This window comes from Lampetra planeri, chromosome 9, assembly GCF_965212315.1.
Source record: "Lampetra planeri chromosome 9, kcLamPlan1.2.h2, whole genome shotgun sequence".
Classification (NCBI taxonomy): Eukaryota; Metazoa; Chordata; class Hyperoartia; order Petromyzontiformes; family Petromyzontidae; genus Lampetra; species Lampetra planeri.
The window spans coordinates 6135125-6149040 of record NC_136115.1 but is presented as its reverse complement, the minus strand read 5'-3'; positions in this window follow the sequence as shown (position 1 = coordinate 6149040).

The following is a 13916-nucleotide window of genomic DNA, read 5'->3' as shown; positions in this document are numbered from 1 at the left end:
AAGAGAGATGGCCTCAGACCGGGGTCGGCAACCAAAATAATAATAAGAGCCATATTTTTCGAATTGGATAAAAAAAAGCCCTCAATATTTCAAGAGCATGTGGTGAATACGAGACGGTAAGTCGTTAATAAATAACGTCATGAAGCAACCCTTAAAGAGCCGCATGCGGCTCTGGAGCCGAAGGTTGCTGACCCCTGGTCTAAGATATACCCAGCATTCTTGCTGGAAGCACGAACAGCAACACAAAGCATGTCAGCCTTCTGCGGGAGATTCTAAGCTCACAATTCATGTTATATGCTTTGTGTTACACTACCTGCAAGATTATTTATGAGTACGGACCACAGGGTGTCAGAGGTCATGACAAAAATCCCATATATTTGTATAAGCCCTTGCAAGGCTAGGTGTTAAATTTCTGCAAGTGTCCTTAACGTATTAAGTATACATATACACTGGCATCTCCCAGCATAATAAATCGGTTTTCATAGTAGCAATATTCAGTTGAGTCGAGAGAGCAGGACATGTTTTTGTATACAACATTTTCGGAACATAATTCGTCGAAAAAAATATACACAAGATTTCCACAAAGGCATCGTACATTATTTTAAAGGATTGCACGGTTCAAATGGTGGTATTATAAGTCTTAACCCAAAAAGTTTCAGTGATCTTTGACAGCAAATAGCAGAAACAAAGGAAATGAGCCGAGCCGAGATGTTGGTGAACACTTGGAACTCTCAAACATTTCGATTTAAAGCTTTCGTGACTGCAGGGATTCATCTTCTTGGTTCTTTCGGTAAAGTCACGTAGAAGGGAAGTAATAAAATAATAAAAATAAAACATAATAAAATAAAATAATTCTCATAATAATTCTTTTATTTTATTATGTTTTATATTTATTATTTTATTACTTCCCTTCTACGTGACTTTACCGAAAGAACCAAGAAGATCTCTCAAACATTGATACGGAGTCAGAATATCAGAATCAGAATATTTATACTGGAGGAATCCGATTAGCTATTCAACTATTTTTCCACAAAAGTCCAGTAAGACGGGTGTCATCAGCACCAGGGCGGACAGAATTAACGCGACTGCAAGATGTGCATTGCATGTGCAAAAGCTATCGACCTTTTGCAGACCACCAGCTCAAAAGAACCGCATGCGTGGCCACTTTGTCAGTAAAACTATGGCAGACATGTGGATGTTCAGAGGGATGAGACTCGTGCAGTCTTCAATCCGTCAATTGTTTGTGTGTTTTTATAGTTTTATTGATATTTCACAACATGTACGATTTAATAATGGATGATACCTTCATGGGCATGCTGTATACTGAATCAATTAATATGAACGTTGTACTAAAATGGGAATGTGTGCACGACTACATGAATTTCACTCTCCTCCCAATCTAAAATATAAAAGCCTTAAAATTAGTCGAGCGCTGTGTTGTTGAGCGTATAAAAAAATGAATTGTGTTATACAGTGTGCGATTTCCTGTCTCAGACTATGATGCCATGAATTCGACGGGAAACAGCAATCCCAGCGGCATTCACATCACATTCGCGAACATAAATGCGTGATGTGAGAACGCTGTATATTCTCAGTTCACAATGGTATATGAATTACTGATACGATTTAATTAAATTACAAACGAGTACTGTACTTGGTAAAATGGCACCATGGACGAATAGTTATAGTTTACAGCCCTTGGTCAATCCACTGCTGGATGGAGGCCTCCATGCATCATGTTGGTAGTCATGGGGGTTGTTTAACCAAGCTGGTGAGTGCAGGTTGGTGAAGGGGTGGGCCCAGGACTGGTTCAGATATTACTCGCGATTGATGTTAGCTGTAGCCGGACATACAACCTTGGTCGACAAATTAAGCGCACTGTGCGCTAAGCATTGTGCACTAAGCATTGTGCCGCCGCTCTATACAGACCAGTGGTAATATCTGATGCTATTCCAGTACGAATTCTAACATGGCTTTAAAGCAGTAATCAAAACTATATGACAGTACAAGAAAAACTATTTATAACATAAACATCAGTACGTTTTAAACGACGCACAAAACTGTGCACGAAATCACTCATCCTAGTGCATTATGCAAAAAACAATCAATATTCCCTGAATAACTTAATTGTGGTCCTCTTGTTGTCAGCAGCATTTACATGAGATTGGCATTGTAAATGCCCATGGCTAATTTAAACAAAACCTTGTCCATTCCCACAATGCTTCATCGTCATCGTCATAATAATGAACAAACATTGCTCTATTCACTTCTTGGATAAAGGCCTCTTCCATATTGTCACCATCCCTCACAGTCTTACATTACCATAATCCACATTGCTTCTGAGAAAAAGCCAATCTCATTATCTGCCGTTATTTCACCAATCTTGTCCATCGGCCAGAAGCCATTCTGGCAATGTGTGCCGCCCAACCCGAGCAAGAGTCAACGATGCCAATCATTTGCAACTCTTCTCTGATCTATGTGTTCCTCTTTTTAAATCCTATATAATAAGTTCGCTTGCTTGCTTGCGTGCTTGCTTGCTTGCTTACGACCGAAGCAATATCTTTCGGTCGTTTTTTAACCCACTTCCCGTGATCCAATCGAGCTTACATTTTCCACACAGACTCGTTGTGCGAAACAATTAATGTTCGTGAAAAAAAAATTCCCAAAATTGTACACTTTTTAGGCAAAAAAAATGATTTTACATATATTCAAATAGAACTCATTCATGGCTTTGGCTGAACGTAACAGTGTAAGAGCCCAGAGCGTAACCCCTCCACAGGCTGTGGCGGAGTAGCGCAGTTGGTAGCGCCCTTGCTTCCCATGCCAAAGGTCGCGGGATCGATCCCCGCGTCCTCCACAGGCAAATATATTTTTAAATCCTTTATATTAAGTTCGCTGCCACGCATATAAAGGATTTATAGTGAAATACTTTGTTTTTACGGGTTATACTTATTTTTCTTCAGTACATTCTCAGCATGCACCTCTGTCTATGCTTATTTGTGTAGTTTACACTTTATTTTTTTTTTGTCAATATCGGTGTGATTGATTAATATGTTATAGCCGGGCAAAATTCATAATTGGTCATGAGAAGCTTATCACCCACATCGGCCTCATAACATGAGGGCAGCTCCAAACTGTGGCAAGGTGAGATAATGAAACAAACAATAATCAAGCATCCACAGCAAGGCCGAAATTATAATATATATTTGGGGGGACACATCCCCCCCCCAATATTCAAATATGCTCATAATGTCCCCCCCCCAATATATTTATTTTTATTATTTTATTACTTCCCTTCTACGTGACTTTACCGAAAGAACCAAGAAGATGAATCCCTGCAGTCACGAAAGCTTTAAATCGAAAGTTATTGTTGTACTTTATTAATCCCTAATCTCTGCCATTACATACAATGAAACAAGAAAAGGTAAAAAAAGAACAAACAGAGCAATGTAATACAATACACGATTAGACATTATTGTAAAAAATCAATGAAAAGTCCATGCTATGTGTTAGTGATTAATTTTTTTATTTTATGCAGGAAATTCGTTTTATAATTTTTATTTTTTTTCTGGAGGAGACCCCCAGACCCCCTGGAAGATTTGGTGCCCCCCAACGTTGACTCCATGGCTACGGCCTTGATTCACTGAATATATGAACAGGCAAAAATGCGCATCATTAAGGGACACCAAATAGTAAGACACCACGTTGCTGGTAAGTAAGTACATTTTCAATTGCGACTGGAATGTGTCTAATGTATCAAGACAACGACTTCATTTATCTCTTTTGGAAAAACGGAACCATGTTCCCCCCCCCACTATCCACCCACGTGAAATCTGGACTCAATTTACACAAGGAGATTTAACACCGCCGTAGGGAGTAGCAGAACGACTGCAAAATGCACTCCGCACAACACTCATTTTTAACAAATGTTCAGAGTCCATTCACTTCCATCATCATCATCATCAGCCATGACCAATCCGCTGCTGGTTAAAGGGCTCCCCCCCCATCCGTCATCGTGTCTCACAGCCCTGCGATGCAACAAGCCACCTCGCACCTGCCCGTGGGCAGATTGCATCAGCTCCATCCATGGTAGTTGTCCTCTGAGGCATGTTCTCGCATTTGGCTGCCATTCCATCCTCTTCCATCGGCCATAATTCCTCCAAGCTTTGTGTCTTACCTAAGCAATCTTTAATAGATATTTTAAGTCAAAGTGGTTTCTGATAACTAAAAAATTAACATGGGGAAATGCTCATATAATGTTTAAAGTCATAGGAAAAATCCATATTGTCATCTGAGGCATGTTCTCTCATGGGGCAAGGCTCATATAATGTTTAAAGTCATGTTTATATCATTAGATAACTATTGTTGACCTCCATACAAAGTGATCTTAATTTAAATCAGACATTGTCTCAACCACAGATGCATTATGAGCTGAGTCAACCTTCGACCAACATTTGAACTCGCAACCTTATGATTGAATCACGCACTCTAATGTCGCACTTTCCAGCCAGATGGCTGTAATATCGATGTAATCCTCACTTCGTTTTAATTGACGTTTATAATACAATTTCATACATATGTAAATGTCACCCATAGCGACAAATGTAAATTGTGAAAAGATTCAGTTTCAGTTCAGTTTTTATTAGGTATAGCCCTGTGAGCCATGCGGCTCTTGAATCGGATGCAACCGCAACAAACAAAAACATGAACAAGAAACATCTTAAAGTGACTACGCGCATCAGAAAAATCCAGGAAAAAAACAGCAGTCTTCCAGAAAAAGCACCGTATATCAACACTGTGTGCAAAAATCCCAGTGGGATGCAAGTCATACAATAACAACCATAAAACAATTTAGATTAAAGTTATCAGTCTAACTCTGTACTATAACAAACAAATATGGCTAAACCATAACGTTTTCGAAATCACCAAAATAAATCTATAAAAACAATGTAACAGTGATCATAGGAACTGTGATTCCAATTTAACAATAAACGAGACACATAACATGTACGACCAAACTTTGCAGCCATAGCTGGCAGCATGAGTCACTCCATAACAGCAGGAGTATCAGTAGGAGTATCAAAAATGTTCAATGCACCTTTAAAGATCAGCACACTATAATCAAAACTCAAGATCATACTTCGCGGCGGTCATCCGGAGCGATACATTTAATTTCAGGCCACTAAATAACAGTGGCAGCTCGGGGTATAATACAACTCCTCTAGAGCAGTTTTGAGTGAAGATCTCACAGGTAGTAACCAACAAGAGGATCAGCTTTAGTATTTATAAGATATGAATGGCAGGCAAAACATTTTCGAGAATGAGATGTTAAATGTGACATTACCCTACATATAGCCTTACCTAAAGTATTGGACATTGTTTAAGGTAAAAGTGCAGCCCTACAATTGCCTGCTCAAGCCACTGCTGGCGGAAGGCCCTCCGCTAGAGAGAGCTCCAGAGAACCCCTCTAGAGGCCTACTAAACTAAAAACTAAACTAAACATTGTTTTTTTGTGTATTTATCAGATAAGGCCCACTGAGCTATATAGCACCTTTTCAGAAGCGACCTGTCCACAAAATTATAGCAGCCAAATACTCTAAACGCATGATTCTAAATGTGGAGGGAAAACCCGGAGGACACGGAGAAAATCCACGCGACCACAGGGTCAGGATCGAATCCACAGACTACTGCATACCAGGCGAGGGAATTCACATCTCGGTACTGTGGCACCCCTAGATGATCATATCTCTTGGAAGACGTGGGAGTACCCACGCTTTACCCCATCACACGCGCCGTGTTGATGGTGGCCGTCCATAAATGACGTCACGCACCTGGGGGGGGGGGTCAGACATTTGTGACGATGTGTGACGATAGAGAGGGGTTTGAGAAATGTGACGTCACATCAAAATGCGCAACTTTAAATAAATATAGACAACACGTTCTACTTAATTAAATAGACTTTTTAATAAATGTTTTCTCCTACAACATCAGAGTGCAGTGGCACATTAAATACGCACTACAATAACAATAGTTTAAAGCGATTTGAAGCATGTTTTATTTGGGGGGCGGGGGGGCAGAGCTTAGTGACGTCAGATTTGCCTTTTTGTGACGCCGTGTGACGAAGTGGGGGGGGGGGGTCAAAAATCGTCCAAAATCGCGTGACGACCCCATGTGCACAGGATTGCATTTTTACGATTTGATGGAGAGAGACGGGGGATTTAAGAAACATGCCCATTGTTGCAACTTCCACTCTGGAAGATTGAATTAAACCTCTTAACTGCAAGCCCAGTGTGGTACCCATTACACCAAAGCAGCATCGCATACATTATGTATGCTCTAATTAATATTCATGTATTTGTTCAGGAGTTTTATTCTCCCATTCTCAACTGGAAATTATACTTTGTCCAGAACAAAAGGTACGATGCAACACTTCTTTGACTATCATTCGACCTTAAACATAATAACAATGCAGTATTGGCAAGATGAGTTTTATGACTCCAAAAAGCATCACACCGTATAATAACATCCTGGATTTGATGCAGTGAACAAAGTTGAACACAAAGTTGAACACAAAAGCGAATTGGAATAATCTAACAACCTACCGAGTATCAGTGGATGCACCCTGCTATAATACAAATATCACTTTAAAAATAAGTATATCTGACAATTTTATTTTGTTACAGCCCTTTGCCAGTCCTCTGCTGGCTGTAGCAGAGGACTGGCCCCATACTTCATGATGCTGCTCAGTAGTGCTGGTTGGGGAAATGGTGACCACAGGGCCACTGATGTTGACTGTCGCCAGGAATGAAACTCGAGTTGATGAGTCATTCACAGTGCCGTGCGCCAGCCACTGTGTGCCGTGCCACTCCACCCACGTGTGAGTGTAGTTATTGCATTTCAGATTTGATGTCTTGTAATAATCCACAAATCGATTTGTGGACACATTCCCCCCCCCCTTTTTTTAGGTCACTTTATTGATTTGTACTGTTGTAAATAAACAGGATTTTTCTTGCCAGTGTAACATAGTAAGTGAAACTCTCTCTTTATTTCCATGAGAGGTGCTCTTAAAGTAATGAAGTCGGTGACTTAAAGGTCCTCTGCATAGTTTGTCTAACTGCACTTGCTGCCGGATCGGGCACTTTGCAAGAATAAGAAAGTAATTGCACATTTAGATGTCTTTCTTGAGTCATATCATGTTAACGTTGAGGCTTATAAGATCACATTTCGTGTCTGAAATACAAACTTGGAATTAAAAAATGTTGCAGTATAACTTATTTTTAATGGAGTGGCACAAATGTAAGAACTGTGGCCTTCGGTTGTTTTGTTGTGGGAAAAGAAAAGTACGCTTGCAAATTATATTTTGTACACAGTAGAGACCACCCGTTAAACACCTAATGATGGTCACTCACAAGCAACAGAGAATTGCGCAAATACTGGCAACACACATAACCTCGACAGATGCCGCCGCCGCCACCGCCGCCACCGCCGCCTGAAAAATAATATGCAATGCAATTTTACACGAATGTTCTTGCGCTGAATACGCTACACAGCAAGGCTCTAAATTATCCTCCAGGGAAAAACACGCACGAGCACTGCTAATGATGGCTATCAAAGCTGCTGGGTGCCTTTTTTAAGCTGCGGGCAACGGTGCAAGGAAAGTAAACATAAATAAATATTAATCAAACACACCCTATATGTAAAATTAAGTTTTAAAGTATATTATTTTTTTTGTCCTGAAAGTAGCAGTAGCAGACTACTTTAAGGTCCAATATTTTGCTTCGAAAATTCTCCAGTGTTAAGAAAGCAGGCGTTAGGTGCACCGTTGACAACAACCGGAGAACCATTTTGCAGAGCGCTGTGCTTGATGCTTCGTTCAGCGACAAAATGGAGCTGTGGAGAGGGTAGCAGACGTGGGAGCAAACGGGCAAACCGCGCACGAGGGCACGCGTGGGCGGGAGGTTCAAGCCCACAGCATCGTTCACCTCCTTCTCCAACGCCTTTACGATTACTCTAGCGCGTTTCCACCCGTGTCAAACAAAAAAAAAGCAATCAAGGCTTTCCCACGCATCTTTAAATGCCTCTCTTTGGTGAGCATGAAATGCACCGGGATACGGATGTACACTGACGTTGTGTTTAGCAAACCTGTCAACCCCTTGTCAGTGCGCTAACTTATTACAGACCAATTCAGACCTTATTGGTCACCCCGTGCTCTTATGAATCTCAAGTCCCATCAAAAGGGAGAAACACAAAAAATAGACACTTTTTTTTACTCAATTTCCCTGTACGAGAATACAGGTAAACCGTATGGGTTGACAGGTATGTGTTTGCATAAAATATCCCCGGCTGTGACAACGGTTACACAAGTAGACATCTGCCTTTGCATTCCAGGTATATAGCGATCGAGTTAAAGTCAAATCACTGTATTAGCAAAATACATTACCTATAAATTTGACGACCCATTCCATTAATTCGATTATGTTTATTTTTTGGCTTCATGAAAAACGTACCATAGTGCATTTGTATAATTAACGGAGAATGCATTGTATACGCATAATGTAGATGAATTCACAGAAATATATTGAGGTTATGTAGGCATAATTATATCAAGTAAATTATTAAGCCATTTAGAATTTTCGGGGCAACACTGTACTCGTGTTATTTTTGCATAATAAAGCTGTGTTTTATAACATTAAAAACATCCATATGTTGCTTCATTATTGGATTATAAACTCTCCCATCAGCCACTACGATTGGCTTTTTTGCTTGGTGTTGGTTGAAATGTTATAATTGACATAACTTTGGCATGATTACGTATTTCCATGACAGCGCTACCCCAGAGACACACACGTAGATGTGCGGAATGTGGTATGACATACAAAAGTCAGTCGTCATTAGATCCTGCACATTATGTATTTTCATAATGGCCAAAAAAACATTAAGATTCATGTATGCATACGTTTTAAGTCATATATGACATGTAACTAAACAGTGAAGAAAATAATTATGAGATAACAATCCACTTAAATTCATTTATGAATATATTTTTTGTATAATTAAAAGTGGCACTGTAATTAAATGAGCGATAGGTGCTAAAAGATTATATAGAGTGTATTAATATTGCAAGACTTCTGTTAATGTTAAACTAACAAGTGCTCGTTGATGAGACCGTGCAAGTTGTTTCTAAAGGCTGTCTCAATCAACCTCATCCCCAGCACAAAGCTCTCTTATAATTAATGTCTCATTAAAGTTATACATTACATTTCTAAACATTTGTTGCACAGTTGACAACGACTGAGCTGATATTCTGTTACTTTCTGTAATTATTTCAGATTTCACCCTTTCTAGGTGAAAAACATATATATATATACAACACTTTCATTACCATTACGTGAAGCTGTATTTTGTACTTGAGAGTTGATGACACAAACAGTGACACTAGCATGGTGCATTTCGTAATTATTAAAATCCACTTTATTAAACCTCTGAAAATATTAAATAAAAAGTTGTATGTTGGGGCTGCCTGTAGAGCTAATCAGCATCCCCGACGGCTGTCAGCCATGCAAAGCAGATTCAAGTGGTGCCATTTCTGTCATCTGTCAATGTAATATCATCCCACACAGCTGAAATTTAAACATGATTTTAGACATTTAAAAAAAACCTGGAAGTATAGCTGTATTAGTTTCCATGGAAATCCAATTAAAGTAGAATAGTTCAGAGCTCCTGATCATATGATCCATGCGCCAATGTAATGACCCAGCTTTAACATTCTAATGAGATCACCTACATATCTAGGAGGCTGATGTGGCTATAATTACAAAATCCACAGGCCAATATCAGCTTTAAAATCACTCTCTAACTTCCTGCAATTCTCCTCTTAAAGCGATCACATTATTTGGCTTTGCATGCAAAAATATCAACATGTAAAAAACTGATCAAAACGTTAAATATGTCACTCAGTACTCACACTTATATTTATACCAATCTACTACTGGATGTAGGCCTCCGCAAGACAAAGGCTTGGGGAGGCAGGATCGATGAAGATCCAGGATCGATTTGGATATCATGCAACACTGACATTAGATGTGGCCAGTAATCACATTCAGGATCTTGTGTTCGTAGAGCGGTGGGATATCCACTTTGATAATGCTTCACTCCAAATCACAACTTATGATAAACTTATGAGGTTTAACTTCATTGTGAATTATCTAAACACTGTTACCATTGACAATAATGGTACCATATATTAAGAAGCCAATTATAACTAGCAATCTCATCAAGCAACCTGGCCCATGTTCACTATTATGGTCGTGTGTATATATGTAGAGGTTTTATACTGGTAGGAACCTCCTGGTTACACCAGCCCACAGGGGATTATTGTGTCCGTCCGTCCGTTGTGCATCCAAAAATGGGAGGAGTCGGGCTGGGTGGAGAGGGGAAGGGTGGGGAGGGGCTGGGTGGGGACGGTGGGGAGGGGCTGGGTGGGGAGGGTGGGGCTGGGTGGGGGGTGGGAGGGGTGGGGCTGGGTGGGGAGGGGCTGGTTACCCCGTGGTGCCCTTATAAACTCAACGTTTAACCTACTCACGCCGGCTTGTGCCCGCCCTCACAGTCGGGCAAATTTGCGGAATACACTACGCCGCCGTTGACCCTGGCCATTGACCGAGCAACCCAACGTTCCTACCAGCTCCCTCCGCAGGAATGTGTTTGGGCGCGATGCGCATTCTCCAATACAGTTATTCGGTAGTACCGACCACGTGCCAATAGGGGGCAGAAGAGGGGCTGAGCCCCAGTGGTCCACGAGACCCAACGGAAGCCCCTAAGAAACGGCATGGCCAGTGGTGCAGACCACAGACCCCAAGAGTGGGCTGGGGGATGACATCACCCCCAGGTCCTGCTAGAAGGTTCCAGAAGGAAGCTGTGGCCGGGGTGGAGTGAGCCACGGCTCGGTATAAAAGCCGGACCTCTGAACGGTCCCGGCAGTCGTCGTTCGCCTGAAGATTGAAGAAGCCTCCTGAAGTGAAGAGCCCCAAGGGCAGAGCCGAACCCCTGGCTAGGGTCGGCTCAAGCTATACCAGTAATGACCCAAGCTTCATTCGTGAGGGGTGAACATATCCAGTGAGAGGCTTATTAGTCCGGAGGGGCTACCTCCTTAGCGTATCGGGTGTAAGGGGCCGTTACCCATTCGTGTTATTGTTAAAATAAACCATGTTGCCTCAAGGAACTCTCCTCCAGTCATTTACCCACTACATATATATGCATTGTTCTGAACACCACGATAGCTGGCTAAATCCCCTGAAGGGCTAGTTATTTGGTCTCAGCCACCTCATGCCTTATTCTTCCAATATCCTGACTTTGCTGGTATCCTCAAGGCAATGCATCATTGACACACAGGGTATAAAGGAAAGTGTTATATTTTAAAGGCTATCTTTCGGCGGCTCTCTAAGGCTCTATCCATTACACTGACACACATTGATAAATGTGACACCAAACATTGGGATTTGGGTGATCCTGAAGTGAAAAAAAATGTACAGGTCAGCATTGCACCAGATAGGACCTCACCACATTGATGGATGATAGGTCCCTGCCCAAGCTAAGACATAGCCACCTGGAAATAGTCTATGATAGGGAACAGTGGAAGTTGACATCCCTGCTAGAATGCCCTAACGCAATTGAAGGAATGCCCTCGAAAATGCATATAGGTGTGGTCAGTGGGGATACATCTCTCAGTGAAAACAGCTCTGCAGACGTTCTCCCCTATGTTACACGGAGCGTGAGCTGAACTTTAGAAATCTACATCTATCTTCGCTTTTACGGTGACGAAGATAGCTTCTCTTCCTGCCACCTCGTTATGTTAATGCAAAGGCATACACGCTCCACGTGATTACAGCTTCGTTGCCGGAGGCAATACGGTCACCGGAGGCGTATTCCTGGAAGTTAAATTCTATGTGTACTCCATTGAGAACATTAATGTTGATTGTTTTTCTGTTGTTCTCCAAGTTACACAAAATTAACCGAAATGTATTTGCATAGACAGCACCAGTCAGAAAACATTGCCCATGCTATTGGTGGAAAACTCACGACACAGTGGATTCTCGATTATCTGCGCGGACGGGGAGGACGGCCACAGATAATTAAAAATCGCGGATAACCCGAAAATATAACCAATTTCTGTGGAACTCTATGTCAAAAAACACTAATATAGGGAAACATGTTTAAGTTAAGAAAATTTAGTTAGTTAATGAACAAACGAAACATTTGCAGTAACGAATGTATTGATCTTGTTTTATTACAAAAGTCCATATAAAAACACACTCGTTCGATTTATGTGCATGCTCAGTGATAACACTTTCCTGCTTTCGCACAGAAGAGCCCACCTAAGTGGATAGCAGAGCCACGCCAATGAACATCAATCAACATCCGCCCACTGTTGTAACGATATGCAACTACTGTACTGTAGGGGCGATCAGGTGGATTTCCGATTAACTGGAGCAATACATTTGTTCGGTTTAAGCATCGTGTGACTTAAAATAAATATTTTCAAGAATAACAATGGAAAACTGTTTTTAGATTATCAATTTGGGCTCAAGGGGAAATCCGTGAGTTATTAATATATGTCAAAATCTCAGGTGCGTGGTTAATCCGCAAATCGGATAAACCGCACACAGATAATGGAGAGTCTACTGTATATCCAATTCATTTTAAGTTGGCCATAACTTCGGATTCCCAGGAATGCGTCTCTTTTTTTCTTCTTAAAAGCACCTGCATTTTTACATTTCCAGCACAGACCAAGACTATGTCGTGAATGGCACTTCCACGCAATAATCTTCCTCCTGATGATGCTGAGAAATTATTTTTAACAACATACCTCAATGGCTGCTTATCAACAAAATTAAGTAGATTGCATGTCTCTCCTTATCCGTGCACTACCACTACATCAATTGATATTGCTTCAGGCTGTTTCTGTCTTACATGGAGGGTATGAGACATTGTCCATGTATAGCTTATGTTTACTTAAATGTAAATTACGATGGGACATTTCATTTGCACTGGGCTCATCAGGCAATCGAAGAGTCAATTTAAAGACTGCACAGCAGATTTAAAAGCATACCTCCATGTTAACACGTGTACTTTTGGGAAAAATGGCATTATGGGCATACATTCATAATGTTCAGCTTAGGGCAATGTAATACTGTGTTTTTATAAAGATTCCGATTATGTAGCGGTACCTTTGTGATGGACATAAAGCTCATTTCTCGGCGGTCCATCATTTGGCACAGGGTTTCTTTTGAGTCCATTATAATAATCTTCCTAGCTGTAGGAAAGACAGGCCATAAAATATTCAACTGATGACAGAATTCCTGCAGTCGTTGCACAAGTGTCAATCCCAAAGCTGGGACGAGGAGGTGAATTACAGATTCACACGCAAGAAGTTCACTCGAATGAGGAGCAGATTGGATAAGTAGTGGGAATGGGTCCATCTCACACTAAATTCAATTAGCCAGACCTTTCTAAGATAAAGACTGATTATAGCATTAACATGTTACGTGTTACTTTTCTAATAAATTATCTGAATGATAGTGCTTAATACAATGTGTATTGTGTATATTGTGTGTACAGAATGTGCGGATATGGTTCCGACCATGAAAATGTATACAGTACACGTAGTTACCAAAAAACTGCATTCTTATTGAATAAAATAATGGTTAAAGCAATTAAGACATACATATGTATTCATATTGTTTTCCTTACGTTTATTATTAACATTTTGAAACATGTTTTTTTTACATTTTAATAACGTCGAAAAAATGTGTTTCCTCTGTTATGTAACGTGTGGTAATGCAGCACAGTTAATTAGCCATCTCCAGACTGTCTCCTCTCGGTTACACAGAGCGTGAGATTGACTTTGGAAATCTATATCT